At 42.4% G+C, this 11,560-nt stretch overlaps 1 long non-coding RNA gene across 2 annotated transcripts; it reads right to left on the bottom strand.

The window, feature by feature from the left end:
• Nucleotides 1-3,761: 3,761 nt before the first annotated feature.
• On the bottom strand, nucleotides 3,762-11,548 carry LOC103468477 (uncharacterized). Of its 2 annotated transcripts, XR_001776857.1 has the most exons (3): nucleotides 11,491-11,548; nucleotides 5,797-5,919; nucleotides 3,762-5,673 (listed from the first exon to the last, which is right to left on the bottom strand). It is a non-coding gene; the product is annotated as an uncharacterized LOC103468477 (long non-coding RNA). The 2 variants fall into 2 exon arrangements; XR_534224.2 differs by lacking the exon at nucleotides 11,491-11,548 and having other exon boundaries at nucleotides 5,797-6,641.
• Nucleotides 11,549-11,560: the final 12 nt, after the last annotated feature.

Genomic DNA, 11,560 nt, shown 5'->3' with positions numbered 1-11,560 from the left:
TGTGTGTGTGTGTGTGTGTGTGTGTGTGTGTGTGTGTGTGTGTGTGTGTGTCACAGTGACGGCTCTGACAGACATTAGGCCAACCCGTTAAGTTTCCTTGTTGGTATAAATTACACTGTTTTACATCCACATCCATTCCTCTCCTGCACCTCCTGTAAATGTAAGCTAGCACTGCTGTGCTCTCTCTTTCTTGCCTGTGACACTGTAAGTAGCGTCCGGCCATTTTGGAGAACGCTGCCTCACCTACCCGAATCGATCGGGGGCTTGGGTCGGCGCCCGGAGCACTGACTGCAGGGGAATTTGATCAGGATGCCTCTAAAAATACCTCTTCCTGCCTCTCGGCGAGGGCCTGTGACTTCACATCCTGGCCTCACAAATCAGCAGTGTTGCTCTGGTCAGCTGCCTCCTCCTGCCTGCTTTCCTCCGGCTCAACACCTTGAGCTCATTGTTTCACCTCCTTGGCAGCGTCTGTGTTGCTTACAATTCTTCTCTTCATCTTGGAGACACGGCGTTCCATGTCACGCTGTGGCTCTGAGCGAAAAGGACATTTGGAAAGTTTTTGATCTCGTCAATGAATTTTAAAGATGCAGAATTTAGTACTTTAATATTTCACACTTTTGGTCGGGTTAAAACCTGGAGCTGTATCTTATAGGGGCACTGTTGTGTAAAATTTACTTTTTTTTAGCTTTACGTCATGCTAGAATGTTATCTGGCGCTGGACCTGGCGCCACCTTCAATGCAGTTTTCAAGCTTCCAAACTTCCACCTCACAGAGCAACTCTTCCCCTGCAGCTCCACCACTCAGCTCCTGCAGACTAGCCAGCAGCAATTAGCAAACACCTGGAGGAACTGAGCATCAGCTGAGCTCATTAAAGGACCTACATCTCAGTGAAACGCTGGTAAAAATGTTGTTAAAGGGTTAATAGAGGAGCCATGTTGTTATGACTTTGTGAAGGAGGAGTTTCAGAAAGAGCAGTTTTTAAAGAGACAGAGGCCCAATTTCAAGGTGTTAAATTACAGAGTCAAATTTCTTTTCAGTCACATTTGATATACGGAGCAGTTTTATAACAGTTGAAGGTAACATAGTTACTTGATTGTGCTATAAAACGACACCATGTGCCTGGAAAACACATAATACTGTCACATTACTCACATTTTTGTTTGTAAAAAAATAAACCAATCAAATACAATTAAAAGCACTGAAGCGTTGAAGTTTGTGGATGTTACATGAGGAAAATGTGAAAAGTTTCAAAGGATGCGAGAACTTTCACGAAATATGACATGAGGTGGCATTAAAGGCTATTAAAGGGTTTAAAATAACAAGGAACCCATGGTAGGCCATCCTGTTCACACACAATGAGCAGGATGGTCTGCATGACAACCATTTATTTTAAGGTGTTTTTTTTTTTTGCAAGATGTTTGTACCAGAGATGTTAATATTTGGGGATTTTGAACCTATAAGCCCAACTTGAGTTTATGCCTTAATCATTCATATATTTAAGGTCGAACATCTTTCTTTTTTTTAAATAAACCCACAATAACCCCTAATCTATCAGATGCACCGTTAAAAATAAGAACTAGCGTTCCTCCAGTGTGATGGTTTATTTGAACCTTGACCCTCAGTCTCTGGAATTTCTTTCTAAGAAAGCAACACGGCAGCTTTCAGTTCTTCAAAAAGGCAAAAATAAATCGATCTGAACTGCTAACGATTGCAACAGGGCAAAAATAAAAATGAACTATTTAACTTGAAAATACTGCAGACTTCAAAATCTGAGGGGATGCATGTTTCATATTTAGAGTGTGTGTTTGCATATTATGGACTTAGTGGCTTTTTATGAGTTCCTTTTTTGAAAACAAAAGCATCTTTCTCATCAATGAAAGTGAAAAAGAAGAAAATCTGAACAAATTCTCTTTCCACAGGTGCAGAAGCAGATTTTCTTCCTCTCCTTTACTCTCACCTCCCTCTCTTTTTCATTTATTTTGTTTTTCTCTCTTTTTCTTTTCTGCCTCGCATTTGAAATAAACCCGAAAAAATTGGCGAAAGCCGGAACAACCCACTTGTGAAAGTAATTCTTTTGGATTTCAAAAATGAATCAAACGGATCACTCAGGACTTTTGCACGAAGCTGTGTGCTTCTCTCAGTTGTACCGTAAAAATAAAACCAATGTGCCTCTGATTATAAGATGCTCTTAGTGCTTTAGTCGTACTAATAGTGCAACGAACCTTGAACTTCAGTCTCTGGAAATTCTAAGAAAGCAGCACAGCAGCTTTCAGTTCTTTACCAAGGCCAAAAGAAACTGGCAAACTATGCAACACACAGCGAAAAACAAAAAACTCAGGATACAGATTTTGAGGTCATGCATGCGACATTTATTTTTGAGTGTGTGTTTGCATATTATGTAATGGCAGGAAATCCGTTTGCTCTCTTCCAAAGAAATAAAATTCCTGTAAGTTTCTTTTCAAGACAAACAAAAAGGGGAAAACAATCAATTAAAAGTTGAGAAAACGAATGAATTCCTACCACATTCAACCTATTTCTCCACATAGTTTTACTCCAAGCGTAACTTTTTTCCCTCCTCTGGTTCGTCTCTAGAGGAGCTCTTCTGCGCCATCCACTGGCGGCAGCGGCGAACTGCACGCATTGGTAGCATCCCGTCTGATCTGCTCTGAGAACAACAGTCAGTGGAATCCCTGAACGGACAAACAAACACGTAAACAGAGGGTGGATGAAGCTGGACTGGCAGGTGTTGCTGGTCGCTGCCACCACTTTCCTCCTGGATCCCCGGGGTCCCACCTGCCCCCCACCTTCACCCACTTCCACCTCCCCACCCCGCCTCCATCACTCTGACTCTCTGCATCCGTCTCGCCTCAGCTTTTCATCGCCTTGTCTTGATGGCCAGTGAGCGATTTGGGATGCTAATGATATGCTCTCTTACAACAAAGGGTTGGAGGCCCCCCTCTGGACAAAAAACACGCGCACACACACACACACACACACACACACACACACACACACACACACACACACACACACACACACACACACACACACCTACATACCAAGCAGCAGCTGTTGTCTGCTGGTCTTTCATTACACAGGAAGAAAAAGAGTCATTTTTTCACAAAGACTCAATTTAATAAAAGCATTTCTACCATTCGCAGCAATTATTCACAAAACACAACCACATTTTGCTACAAATTTATAATTAAGAAATGTATCATTTAAGATTAGTAGATATTTTAACCATTCAGGTACCTTCAGGTTGACTATACAGTGGTCAGCTTCATGTCCCAAAATGGTGCGCTTTATAAATCTATTATAAAAATGCAATACTACATTTTTTGTTTCACTTTCATTGCATTAAATATCTTCAGCAGATTCAGACCTATCCATAAATATAAAGTTTTTTATATTTTTTCTCTGTTTTTGTGCCTCTTTTGTCCAAAAATACACCAAAACCTTTTCTTTTTGAAGGAAAACCCACAATATGCAGTATTTTCCAGAACAAAATAATAATATAAAAAAAAAGACAAAAAGGAATATTTTTGATGTGGGTGTTTCAGCCTTGACCAGCTCGAAATTCATCAACAGCATAGATTTTTCATGAATGAATGGCGCAATGAAAGTCGACACTCTTAACCTTTGTGAGCTAAAACAGTACACTTATAAAACTGCAAAACAAATTAATATTTAATTTCCCCCCCACTTTCACTGTATTAAAGCAAAAACTATATGTTTTTACTATAAATACATCATTTTTATTTTATAAACATATACTGTGTTTTACTTTTTTAAATTTGAATTATTTATTACTTTCATATTTCCTGGGTGTCAGTGTCCTGGTGTGAATAATTGATGACTGGGGGTACTGGGATAATGGGAGAAACCGTGTGTGTGTGTGTGTGTGTGTGTGTGTGTGTATGCGTGTGTGTGTGTGTGTGTGTGCGCGCGTGTGTGTGTGTGTGTATGCGTGTGTGTGTGTGTGTGTGTGCGCGTGTATGTATGTGATGAACACAAACCATCTGCTCACAGACACACACGTCCACCTCAGACACTCGCTACACACCCAGCAGAGGCGGCATTAACATCTGGCACAGATGGCCATCTTGAAACCTTAAACACACGACCTGAGCTGCCACATTCACAGGGATTCACCACTGGGAACACTGATTTCATCCCAGCAGACTAAGACATTAAGAAATGCAAATACAGACAAAATATTGTAGTCACCAGTTTGTTTCGTAAACACACGCTCCTCTGTCTGCTCTGCAGGCCGAAGGGAAGCGTGTCAAAGTGACACTCGTAATAACAACGCTATTCTTGAGGTTCTGCGTTGAGAATCTTTGTTTAAAGGTTACTGAACATGTGACACGCCAATGGGTTAACTGGAAAAAACCTTTTTGAATGTGATGATAAAAAAAAAAAAAGGCCAGCTTTCTGTTCCTGATAAGGCTAAATATAGAAAATACAAAATAGCTTTCACACAAATGTTGAAAACGTTTCTCACCTTTCGCCAGCCAACGCTAAAAGTTTCAGCTCCACCCCCAGGACTATTTACGGGTTTCTTTTAAGAGGACTAGATTTTGGTTTCAGGGTGTCAGAGGGAAGGAGGCTGGATACAAATGTACGCCACACGTTGTAGATATTTATCCTTCCAATTTGCAACTGTGTGCTAATTTGTGCTGATCCGTCATATCAGATCCAAGTAAAATACACAGAACCATGTGGCTTTGAGACAAAATATGAAAATATTCATGAATCCGAATTTGATTTCAACTGTTTTTTAGTTGCATTTTCTCTTTCCATCCAACTTTCTCCTGATTTGGTAGAAAAAAAATTACATTTTATAACCGTATGGCTGACATATCCAGATTTTTTTACGTAGTTAAGATATAAACAAGCTGAACAAACCACTTTAATGTTTGATTCTTTTTTTTTTGTTCTGTTCTTGTCTCCGACTTCATAGAAGCTGACATTTACAACAAACGTATCTAAATGGATCATTAATGACACGGTGAGTTCATACACATATCTTTGCCCTGCATGACTATAGACAGCAAATACGCAAAAAAACATAAAAGATGCAGCAACTTTCCCAGAGTTTTTTTTTTCTTTTTTTCAAACGGCTCACTGTCTCTCACATGGTGAGATATTGGGAAATGAGCTGAGAGTTCATAAATTACAGCCAGGATGGGATCACGGGATAAAAACTGGTTGCATTTCCCTCAAGCCAGAGTGTGAGTCTTTCACATGAAAAGCAACACACCCACACACACACATATATATATATACACACATGGAGAAATGAACCACAGCTGCAGCCAGTCTCTTTTGACTGAAAATATGTCAGTGTGACTAACAGTGTTATCTGTGCCTCAAACAAGGTTGACAATGCAATGAGAGGGAGAAAGTGGGCTTCTTACACACTTTCACACACACACACACACGCACACACACACACACACGCACGGTCTCTGAGGGTGTCGCCTGTCTCTCTTATGTAACAGCTCAGCACTGCGTTCCAGGTTATCAGCTTACAATCAGATGAGCCAAGGAAGGCGTTGCTCCTCCTGTAAATCTCCTCTCACTTCTTGCGCTTTATCCTCCCCTCGCCTTTTGTCCCGCAGGCACTTTGCTACACAAAAGCGGGAGAGCGTGTGAAACTGGAAGCGACTGAGGAAAAAAAAAAAGAAGGGGGGGTAAAAAAAAAACAGGAATAAGAATTACACGATGATGAAAAGACGACAAGGACTTTTACAGCGGTTGCCTTAAAAGGGCAACCAGTATGCGAATTACCTGCCGGCTGCASCCAATGGCAGCGCCGCAAGTCATCTGCATGTAATCTCTCTACGCTGCTGCTGCTGCCCACTGAGGCCGTTATCTGAACAACATGCTGCCACGGCTGAGACATTTTCATATCTGCAGAAAAAAAAGTGGTGTAGCAAAGAAGAGAAGAGCTGCTCATGCAGCAGCTCCTAATAAAACTTTCTCTGCATCGCTTCGGACACAGGCGCATGGCGGTGGCAGCATCATGCTGTGGGGATTCTTTAATTTAGCAGGGGACGGAGATGTCGGTCAGAGCTTCAGTGAGGAACGCAGTCCTCACTAAAAAAAAGACAACAGATTAATATTTTTGTTTGTTTTAAATTTGTCACATGTAACCGAATTAAATTTGTCAAACTTACTTTATTTATGCTGACATGGCAACTCAATATACTTCACAAGTTTACTTGGATGACCTTAGTTTGACTACTTGCGACCAGTTAACGCGTTTATGCTTACGTTGAATGGCCTGTTTTCAAACTTGAGTCGTTGAGGGGCGGAGCGTCATCAGCAGGGGATGAAGCTCGACCAGATTCACGCGAGAGTCCTGACCCACATCTGAAACTTTAGTTTAACGGTTTTCTGCTGGGCCAGACTGTAGAAAGGGCTGACGTGGGCAATAGCCCAGGGCTGCGATTGTTTTTGTTTGGTTTTTTTTGGGGGGGGCGGTCCAAATACGGAACCCCTGAACGAAAAAAAATAAACTTTCTGGTGCACAAAACATATTAAAAGAAAAACAAGTATCAGATACTTTCTGGCGTGCGGCAGATACCATCTGATTTTGTAAATGATAATTTAATGCAACGTTGGCACTTTTAATGGACTTTCAATGCAACTTTTAGAGCAACTTTGCATTAAGTGTCATTATTTACCGAATGACACTTCATGACAACTGTCATAAACATTCATAAAGACTTCTTTATGTTCATGGCAGATGTTATGTCATGTTCATGACAGTGTCATGTCAGTCTTATGCACACCCCTTCAAATAAAGTGTTACCATAATAATAAATAAAATACTTTTTGTAGTGTAGATGAATGCGTATTTACAAACATTTTTAATTCCTCTTATAAAGCTGATAGGATATAAACAAACTCATGAAAATAAACTATACTTGTACGTTTACGTGTATTTTCTTTGGGAACAATGTCTGGTTACGAGACGCTTTAAACTTAGCTTGCGCCGATTCATTACCGCTAATGTACACAGGCATCGGATAGGGCACCAAAAGTAGCTCCAGCTCAGGAGCCCACGCCCCCTCTAGACCCGGCCCTGGTTCTCTGTGCATTGAGGCTGAGTGAGAGTTATCCGCAAAGAAAAGCAAGCCACACATTTGAGCATCTAGAAGCAGCTGGAAGGCATGCCACTAAAGACCTGCGCAATAAAAAGCAGTTTCACTAAGTATTGACTTGGAAGGGCTGAACACAAATGCACACCACACTTTTCAGATAACAATCTGAAAAGTGTAAAAACCAAATGAAGCGCGTTACCTTCCGTCTCAAACGGCTTCGTGTCGAAAATCTAATCGAATTCAAGCAGACGCCGTGTGTGTTTTCACAACATGACCTATATTTTACCCACCGCTATGGGAACCCCTTCAGCTGCAGAACACACACACACACACACACACACAGCGGGTCGCTCAAGCATGCACAGACACAAATAGCCTCTCCGAGACCATTTTAGCTTTCAGATTCATCTCCGTCTGTCACCTCACCTGTTTGACTCTCTGACACCAAGTGTGTGTGCGTGTGCATGTGTGTGTGTGTGTACTCTGCTGGGGTAAACAGTGGGGTGGCCGGGCGACAGCTTTGTCCAAGCGAAAAGGATGCAGGACGAATAAAGGAAGGAAAGCAAAGAGTGAAGGGTTGCAGCAGCCCTGTGACTGGAGAAACATGCCAACATGGAGAACGTCAACGATACAAATGCCTTTGTTTTGGAAGTGGGAGGCCACTTCCAAAACAAAGAAGTCGGTGGAAGGTTTTTCTTGCTGAGCCAACATGCTGCGGGGCAGCGGGTCGTGAGGAATGCTCTGCAGAGGTCTGAGTCAGTGGTGGTGAAGCTCGGAGGTCACCAGCGGAGAAAGTCGAGTGGCAGAAGCGGCAGACGCCAAATTTAGAGCGTGTTTATTAGTTTCCTGCCTTCCATGGCTGAAATCCGCTGAATCAGCCAGACTGAGAAACCCTCACCGACAACAAAACAGCTGACAGTAAAGCTGAAACATTCGTTCAAAAACCTACGAGTCACAAAACTAGCTAAATCGCATCCTGATTATTATTATTATTATTATTATTACATTCTTAACTTGGGGAAAACTGGAACTTTCTGCGGCCGATTGGACCATTTTGGAAAATCAAACTGTATGCTGATGACAGCTGAACATCCTCACCAGCCTGTTGCCCAAAACTTCCTGTCCTCACGCTGACAAACAGCCTCGCTTCGCTGTCAAATCATATAAGGAGACATGATGCTTCACTCAGCCTCGGCAGCACCATTGGCTCAGCCCGTGCAGAATGTGTCTACCTGTCAACTGTTAACCTTATATGGTGCCAGATAAAGGGGGGGAAAAAAAGGAAGTCCCTTTCAGCGAAGCGTAAGGCAACCGTGTGGTTTACATGAGTTGCTTTGTGCTATAGGGGGCAGTAGAGAGCAGCCCGCAGGGAGGCTGCAGCTTCAGGGAGTGCTGATTTTCAATTCTACATTCATATGTGCACAAAAATGGACTGAAAGCTGGTTTTTTTTTTCTGTCAACAGGACAGGATGTGCTAAAAAGAAAAAAAAAAAGGAAGGAAGTACGGGTTTTTTATTATGAGGTCCTTCAGAAACTTTAAACTGTCAAGTATAAAACCACTCTATTGGCAAGCACACAATGAACTGCTGACACGCACACCCCCACACACACACGCACACACAAATTGTTCTTCTTCTGACAGAGAAGGAAATTGGAACAAACTCCTCCTTTTGCAGTTTCCAGTTACTGAAGCATATCTGAAAGAGAAGTGAAATCCACATGCGCACACACACTCACGCACATAAGATAAAAACACACGCAAACACATACAGATACATAAAGRCATAGTCTTGCTATTTACTCTAAAAGAAAGATAACTGCAACTAATAATTGAGAAATTCATAATGAAACCACAATTGCACAATTACACACACACACACACGCACACACACACACACACACACACACACAAACAATTTCGCCTGTCCTCAGGGTGAAACTGATTTCTTGAGATGGCATCCCATGTGACCAGTCTTGCATTCCTCAGATTATTGTCATGTGACAAACTTAAAGATCTCCTTTTATGGATGTCAGTGTTGACAAGAAGGTGTGGCCTCAACAATACACACCCCACCAGGTCAACACACACACACACACACACACACACACACACACACACGAGCGCACACACACATGCAGAATGCATAACCTGACTGTAACTCTACTGCACACTCCTCCCAGCACGAACAAGCCTTGACAGACAAAAGAGTCGAAGGAGTTGCGAAATCAAAACTGTCGCTTGTCATTTCTCCTGAATTTCACAACAACTGCTACATTGTGTAGATTTGAACCTTTTCTAATCCTGTAAAAGCTCTCGGCGATAATTAGCAGTGCAGTTTGTATCTGTTAACATGTCCGGTTGGTGATATTTCAGTGGCTTCCCATCTGTTTGGTCCATTTGGTTCAATTTCACATACAACAGTTTGGTATCAGTTGTATTTGTATTTGGTATGACAAATACTCCATACACGCCCTCGTGACCTCACTATGGTAGCTGAATATGCAGTTGGAAAGCTAAATGGATAAGAAGTGGGACCCATAAAATGGTCTGCACAAATTCAACCCATTTATTTAATACCTACAGCTACACTGGATACCAATCTGGACAACTATGGTAAGTTTACATAGTTGACACATTAAGGCAAGGCATACACCATCGTAGGTGGGAAACGGGATGCAAAATGAGTTCCAAATACAACTGTCAGCAGATTACATCATATCAAAATGATGCATTGATGTAATTATGTAATMAAAATAGGACCAATTTGAATCCTACAAGGGTTGAATCCTAGATTTAACCAATTTTTTAGCACCCATTTCAGACCCAACTGTGACCTACTCAGTGTACCTACCTAGWTTTGCCAAAATAGGTTGGGTATAGTTGGTCCAAATGGGCCCCATACAGGAAGGTCAATGTAAACTAGGGGCAGTTTAGCCAGAGCGTAGCCCACCTGGGCCCACATAGGTGGGAAACAGGCTGGAAAAAGAATCCCAAATAGGATGGACCCATGTTTACCATCAACACAGGTTTAAGGCAGATCAACTCTGGCGGGAAAAAAACAGACAGCCATTTTGAATCTAGAGAGCTGCCCAGATTTAAACCACTTTCCACCCATTTGAGATCCAACAGGGCGGACAGAACATTGACCAAAGACATTTGACGTGTATTGATGATTTTAACGATGTAATATCCGTTTTCATAACTGTTGACTGTATGATGTGTTTATGTTTTGTCTTTATGTTTTCATGATGTGAATTGCCATGTTTCTGATATGTGCTGTACAGATCAACGTCATTGATTGATTGATTGATTCAAAAGGTTTCCACAGTAGAAAGCCCATTATGAGCCAAACCCTGTGGGGCCCACGTGGGGCCCTTCCGCACGTCGCCTTGTTTGTGTTTCCGGTTTTTTATTTGAGTTGGGGGTCAGGGGTCACAGTTTATGACTGCTTATCAAACCAAAATAACTCTAATTCGACCTGATGTTCAAAGATACAATTTAATGGAGTTGCATAACCACATTTCTTTTTACAGAGTTATCAGGTGAACAACGTGTTCCTCTGGCAGGTGTGAATCGGCACATGGGCAGGCCGCGCTGCGTCCCGCAGCTGAATAACTCYGGCCTGGACTTTGTCAAACCCTCGGGTGTAAAAAGCGCCACTCGCATGCTGAACTAAGCTGAAAGATTGCTGGCGTGAGCGATTAAGAGATTTCCAGTTTTAAGCTCCCAAAGGGACTGCATTTGTGACACGAGTGTGTCAAGATGCTAAGTCAGGAGACGRAGATAGCGGGGCAGATAATGACCGTTATCAAGAGCRAACCAGGAGAGAGGTGAGATAACCAACGGGGTGGYGTGTTGTACACTCGAAAAGAAAAGCTGGGAGATGGACCGAGAAACAAGGTGTGGCATGCTTGTTCTTGTGATTCCTCGGCAGGCTACACATGCTTCTCTTTGACAGGAGGCTCTCCACTTCCTCCTTTGCCCCACTTCCTGCCTCTACTGCTGGCCTATGTCCATATATGGCAGCTGCGGGTGGCCAATCAGAGCCGAGCAGGCAGCTCATTCAAACAACCGGGRGAGAGACGGGTGGGAACTGCAAACAAAAATCAAGCACTGCTGCATACATAATAATAWTAACAATAATATTATKATAAATWATATATTCCAGCCCAATCAGATTTGTAGGCTTGACTGGTTGACATACGGAGGAATAAGGAAGTATTTGTACAGACGTTTGACTATGTAAATGGTCCGAAATAGCGCAGACGAAAACAGAAGGCGCTGACAAAGAGCTATGCAGAGAATGGAGAAACAGAAAGTTATGTAAGGCATTTTTAACCACAGACAACTACCCATGACGTGTAGGTGGCTGACCTGTCTTGGCGTGCTTTAGTTGAGGGGCAGCAACACGATAAGGAAGACCAGGAAGCTGGGGAAGGACCGC

Source organism: Poecilia reticulata, linkage group LG8, assembly GCF_000633615.1.
Source record: "Poecilia reticulata strain Guanapo linkage group LG8, Guppy_female_1.0+MT, whole genome shotgun sequence".
Taxonomy (NCBI): domain Eukaryota; kingdom Metazoa; phylum Chordata; class Actinopteri; order Cyprinodontiformes; family Poeciliidae; genus Poecilia; species Poecilia reticulata.
The sequence above is the reverse complement of the archived record's forward strand: the minus strand, read 5'-3'. Positions and strand labels throughout refer to the sequence as shown.